A 6,069-nucleotide genomic window follows, 5' to 3' on the forward strand; every position below is an offset into this window, starting at 1 on the left:
CCCCTGCCTCGGCCGCGCGGCGGGAGGTGCGTCCCCCACCCGGAACAGCCGCCAGGGGGCACAAGCTGGCGCCTGCCTGATTAATGAAAGAGCCAGGGGGGACTGGAGGCCCTGATTGGCTGGGGAGGCCTGTCCCCCGCGAATCCTGAGCTCACCCAAGAAGCCATTGGCTAGAACGATTGTGACGTTTAGTTCGAGGGGGCGGGGTTATTAGAGTGGCAGTTCTCTCGTCATCCGCGGAAGGATCAGATCCCCGCTCGCTGCAGGGATCCGGAGCCGCCGCCCCCGGCCCGCCCCGGCCCGGGAGCCTTTCTCCGCAGGTGAGCCGGTCCTGGCCTCCGGGGGGCAGCGCCTGGGGTGCTGGGGCATGAGTGGGTGCCCCTTCCAAGGGCCGGGTGCCAGGGGGCCTTGGCAGCCGTTGGGCGTGTGTGCTGGGTGGCTTGGAGCATTTCCAGGCTCCCGGCCCAGGGGAGCCAGGCCTGTGGGCTCTGCAGAAAGTGTGGGCTGTGGTTGGCAGATTTAAATGCCCCAGAGCCAGGAAATCAGGTGATGATGCCTGTGGCAGCCGGAACTGGTCCCCTCTTGCACATCCGTTGCGTCTTGCATCAGGTCATCTGGGACGCTGGCATGGTGCAGCTGCATGTGCAGTTAGCAGGAATCGGGTGCCGCCACCATTAGGGAGCGCTGCCTGTACCAGACCTTGTGCCATCTCTTGTCCCTGGAGTTGGCAGGGGCCCGAGGAGGCAGGTTGCACAGGGGGTACAGGCAGATGCACCTGTTGCCATTGCTGAGAGCCTTCCTTGTGAATCTTGGCTTCCAGGCCTTTATAGACTCTAGCTTGGTGCTCTTCCTTCTGAGCTGCTCTCAGGCTCCCTGCAGCCTTTCCAGGCTTTGAAATCGCTGGTTGGATTATGACCCTGCTAAGAGTTGTTTATGCCAGTGTGTTTGCACAACAGTGTTAGTAAAACAGGGTGTTTTGTGTCTGCAAAACTTCACTGCTAGCATTCCCAAATTTGCCAGTCCCCTGCACTGTTTGGAGTCTAGTAGCATGGATATCTGAGGCTGAAGAGAGTTTTTAGAAAACCCTGTCCCCAGTACCATGGATCTTGAAAAGCTCCTTTTCTTCTAACAATGGTGTTTATGTTGTGTGGTTCGCATAACCTGGCTCAAGAAAAGACTCATCAGTTTCATTTTTGTTGTTAGTCAGTTTCCAATTTTTAGCTCTCCCTCAGTAGACAATCCTGTGGCATTAATTAGTACCACAAGCACTGTGGAGGAGAGAAGCCTCCCATTGTTTTGCTGCCTGTAGATGTGCCAGTCGTCTCCGAGAATTGGGCAGAATGTTGCCATGACTTCTAAGGGGTGTGGGATCAGAAACTTTAAGAGGAGCAATGAATGCCCCCACCTGGCATTTCTTTTGCAAAAGAGATTTGTTTCCTTCTCACACCTAATAATATTATTACAAGTTTGAGCTTGGCAGGAGTTGTTATTGGGGTGGACTGGTTGCTGTTGACAAAAATGTCTGTAAAGGTTAGAACTATAGGGTCTTGTGTGCCCTGCCAATATCATCTCTTCTATGCAAGCAGGAGTATAAAATGGCCTTGTTTAATTCAGTGAACATACTTCTACTGCAGAATGCATTTTTAAAATGTAACACTAAGACTTGAGTCTAAAATGCCTTTCCATAGATTCCTGCTCTGAAAAAATGTAGGAAAAATTCAAGAAACCAAAATATCAGGATTATTATTAGTTTATTTTGGATCCTGGGATTTAGTTCCCAAGCAAATGTGTGTACTTCTCAGAGTTTTAACCATGAAATGATCCTTATGCCACAAATTTAGAAATGACTGAGGACAAGGATTTCTATTAGAGCACCTAAAGAACACAGAGCATAAGCTGCAGAACCATTCCTTACAGGCATTGGTCCAATACCAGATTAAAATTGCTGTGCTATTGAGATTACTTAATGAAGATTGAAAACCAGAAACTTGTGGTTCTGTGTTTGGTCAAACCAAGGTTGGTGAACTGATTTGTGTTCCAGAGACAGGTGTGAACTCTGGCTTGCATATTTTCCTGTCGCTTGATGCAACTGCTCCAAAGTCTTCTGGTTAGACGGAGTCTCTTGTGCAACATGGACTTTGTTGCCTGGACCAGACAGTGATTTTATAGTAGTTGTCTAAAGAGAACTGACCGGTGTTGGAAGTAAAACTCAAGGTCTGCGTTTCACATCAGTAGGTAGTAATACAGAGCAGCTGTGCCAGAAGTTACCTAAGTATTTCCCAGGGCCTTTTAGTCACTGTATCTGTATCACATAATCTTCAACTTGCCTGTCACTTCTTTATAGAAGAGTGAGATGCCCAGCGTCACAGAAAGGATCTATGACAAAGTAAGGAATTGAACCGTAGCCTTCCAAGCTTCAGGCTAGTGCCTTCTACACTGGTTCTGGTACTGCTGAGCTGAGCACAGTTATGTCTGAGAATTGCATAAAGCCATGTGGCTAACATCTGTCATGTATGCATTCTTTCACTTCCCAAGGGGGAGAAGTGTGTGGGATGTTCTAGCTTTGCACTTGTATATATGTGTACATGTATGTGTGTTACGGTGCATAGGACCAAAAAAGGGCACTTGAAACAGACAGTAGAAAGTCCTGGGGGAGTTTGCTATGTAGTCTCCCACTCTCAACCAGAGATCTTCTGAGTGCATGGATGTGCTTTTAACCTGTAGTGCCAGAGTGAATGCATCAAGCACTGTCTTCATCCTGGAACAGTAGTTGGTCTCTTGACTAGGCAAGCCTGGCCTTGGTCTCCGAGAACCTTGAAGGTAAGGATTGAGACCCTGAATATGGTTTGGAATTCTCTGGGAAGCCAGTGCCAAGTGCAGAGATTGGGTATGACAGTTTCTGCAGAAGAGAAGGGCTGCTGCCCCTGTACTTGTTGAATTACCCCAAGCCCTGCAGGACTTGTGCACATGTATATACTGCATGGCTGCAGTTCTGACAAGAGGTGATGAAGGTGTGAACAGCTGAGGCCAGGTTCCTGTCTGCTTCTATGGAATGGAGTCTCTCAGCCAGCTGGAGAGGGTAGATGATGTTGCTTTTGCATGCTGTTATGGGAGGGAGAGCTCAGGGTTGGTAAAGATCCTGGAAGCATACTTGAGCCAGAGACAGAGCTTACCAATGGGCTGCATATCTTCTACTGAAGGAGACTGTACCCTTGTGGTAAACTTTCAGTGGCTTCCTCTGCCTCTCTGTCTTCCTCTTTCTGGAACTGGTGCCTTCACTGCCTTGTTTTCTCCACCTCCAGGGCCGGTTTTCTGGGAAAACCAAAGAAATGGAGCCAAACTCTTGTATTAAACTGCCCTTGCAGAACCTGTTCACCTGTTTTTTGAGTAACGTTTTTGACAAGGATAATTTGGGGTTATCTCAATCCTGCTAGATGTGGGCAAGTCAAACTTTGTCCCTAGGCTGGTGAAGTTGCACCAATAGAGTGCCATCTTGCACCATCTCTCTCTTGCAAGATGAATCCTTCAAGGAACCTCTTCTTGGGCATTTGCCTCAAGTGATGGTGACAGTGACGCTACTGTTGCGAGTTGGCCTCCAGGGTTGTCAGTAAAATTGCAGGGCCAGCCAAACAGCCTTCGTCTGCTTGGTGCTCACGCTAGCAGAGCAGGAATATTCATGGCCCTCTCTGAAAACAAGGTCCTTTCCTGGAAGTGCCTGGTTATCCTGACAGCTTGCCATGTAATTCTGCACAGCTTCATTGCAAGGCCTTCAATTCTCCATCCCCGTAAGCTGAAGTGCAGATGCTGCTGCAGGGGTTTTCACCAGCATTTCTAGGGCAAAGGTTGTTTGCAGGTAGTAGCTTTTGGGGAAAATCAACTTTGCTTGCTTGTTACAGTGTAATTCCTATGTAATTGCTGTCACAGCAGCCTAGCTGGCAACTGAGCATTTAAACTTCAAGGCTGGACAACAGATGTCTTGAATATAACTCTTTTAAATACTGCCCCTGCCCTTATGTCTACTCCAGAATATGCAGACTTCAGTAACTTCACCCCCGGCTTGCCCCACCATAGCTGGCACTAGGTTGTGTTACTGATTTGTGTTTATAACTGCCCTGGAGTTTGGCTTGTGTGATGGCTTTGAATGGCCTCAGATCATTGTAGACATGCAGCAGAGGCAGCCCTGGCTGCTAGGTTTCAACTGCAAGGCACCAGGAAAATTTTCTTAACTTGGCTATCTGGTTAGGAAGGAGCTGGCTTCTCCATTTAAGGCTGCAGGAATACAGGTATCAGTTACTCATGTGTATTTATAAGGCAGTTGTACCAGGAAGTTTTTTTTTTTTTTTTATCTGACCCTGGCAATGATCTGCATTACCAGAGAGCTGACCCGTTCTTCCAGAGAAGCTAAAGAATAACAGAGTAAACGCTACCCCAGGGTTCAACAGCTCCATCTCACAGCTCAGGAAAATGTGTGCTTATTTAGTCTCACATTTGTGGGATGCTGGCAACATTGGTTGCCTTCTGGCTCTGTTCCAGAGATGAAAGGAAAGGCTAACCACAGAGAGACATGAGGCAAGCAGAGCTGGAAAGCTTTAGCCCTTAGTTCTTGAAGGCAAGGCCAGGGAGAAGTGGGTTAGACAGAGGGCTCTGCCACAGCACCGGGGTTAGTTAGAAACAAGTGTTACTGCTGCTAGAGACATGACCTTTGATAAGAGGCAGATGAACTCTTTCTTCTCTCCCTTGGGCCTTTCTGTGCTGTGGGTTTGGGCAGCTCTGGTGCAGTGCATCCACAAGACAGATGGCATCAGTGCCAGTAGCTGAGCTCCCACTGTGAAAGGGGAAAGCCCTGACATGTCATGTTCTGGTCTGGCTCCTGGTGAGTTGCCCCTCCAGAGCTCCTGTTGTGTTCTCCCATCCATCCTAGTTTGCAAAGAGTTCATTTGGCCTAAAACATCCTAAATCCTCTCCTCCCCCTTGAAGATGAGATGGGTGAATGACTGTGTGAGCTTAGCGTGGCTTCAGCTGCCTCCACGCCACTGCATTGAGAGACCAGCCCTGAGTTCGAATGCTACTAAGTAGCTTGGAGGAGCATTTATAATGGGCCATTGCTGCCACAGCAGCACACAGAAGCCTCCGCCAAGTGAGAACCCTGATGTGCTGGGTGCTGGCCCAGTGGAGAACAAAAGTAAGCTCTTTGGGCAGAAACTTCCAAGAGGCAAGGCAGAACAGGTGTGTGAAATGGACAAGAAGAGGGATGGGCAACAGAACTAAAGATCCTCTCATCCTAGGCTGGCTGGGTGTGCAGGTTTTGGCCTATTAGCAGTAGTCACCCCTCCAGAAGACTGAAGCTGGCTCACCCCTGAGCTTGTGGACCTGGTCTGTGGTGGCGTTGATCAGATGGCTTTCCATGATTCTTCATGGGATTCTTGCTTTGTGGAAAGCCATTTGCGGTGGGGTGAGACATTGTTCCTGCCATCCCTGTTTCCAAGGAGTTGGCTTAAAAGCTATCACCAATAGCTTAGATCAGAGGTTCCCAAACTTCTTATTGCATAGCCCTTTACAGATGTACCAGCTGCCCGCATACCCCTACCAGCATTCATTATATATTTTAACCCCTTAAATGCCAGTTATAATGAAAACTAGCCAACTGCCCATCAAGAATGATGTGGGGGAGCCCTGCCCCCCCCCCCATCTGGGCCTGCTCCCCCTTCCCTCCTGCTGCCCGGGATCTGGGCCTGCTCCCCTCCTCCCCACCGCAGCTCAGGCCCGATGTGGGGGAGGACCAGGGCGGAGGGTGGGGAGAAGCTGGACTGCCGTGGCGGGAGGGGGGTGCGAGGGAGCAGTGGGCTTGGGCTGACCCAGCGGCAGCAGGGGACAGGAGGAGTGGGCTCAGGGCCCACACGGTGGAGTGGGGTGGAGGAGGAGCGGGCCTGGGTCCGAGGTGGGGAAGAGGCCTGCTCCTTCCCTTCCCCAGCCACTGCTGCCATGGGCCATGTCGAGCAGGGCCTGCTGTTTTTCCCTTCCCCCTGCAGCAGGCCAGCTTCCCCACCCCCCACCCCCCTTGGGTGCTCT

General features: G+C 50.2%; 1 protein-coding gene across 3 annotated transcripts in view; it reads left to right on the forward strand.

Annotated features, from left to right (window-relative positions):
• The first annotated feature begins 209 nt into the window (after positions 1 to 209).
• STAT3 (signal transducer and activator of transcription 3) overlaps positions 210 to 6,069 on the forward strand; it is a 52,664-nt gene continuing 46,804 nt past the window's right edge. For 2 of the 3 annotated variants that reach the window (XM_019505921.1, XM_019505925.1), the window contains exon 1: positions 211 to 320. The gene's annotated coding sequence lies outside the window, so the exon portion shown is untranslated. Of the gene's footprint in view, positions 321 to 6,069 lie in introns of all 3 variants that reach the window. The other variant, XM_019505933.1, reaches the window with a different exon arrangement.

This window comes from Gavialis gangeticus, unplaced genomic scaffold, assembly GCF_001723915.1.
Source record: "Gavialis gangeticus isolate Ggan-Ray unplaced genomic scaffold, GavGan_comp1, whole genome shotgun sequence".
Classification (NCBI taxonomy): Eukaryota; Metazoa; Chordata; order Crocodylia; family Gavialidae; genus Gavialis; species Gavialis gangeticus.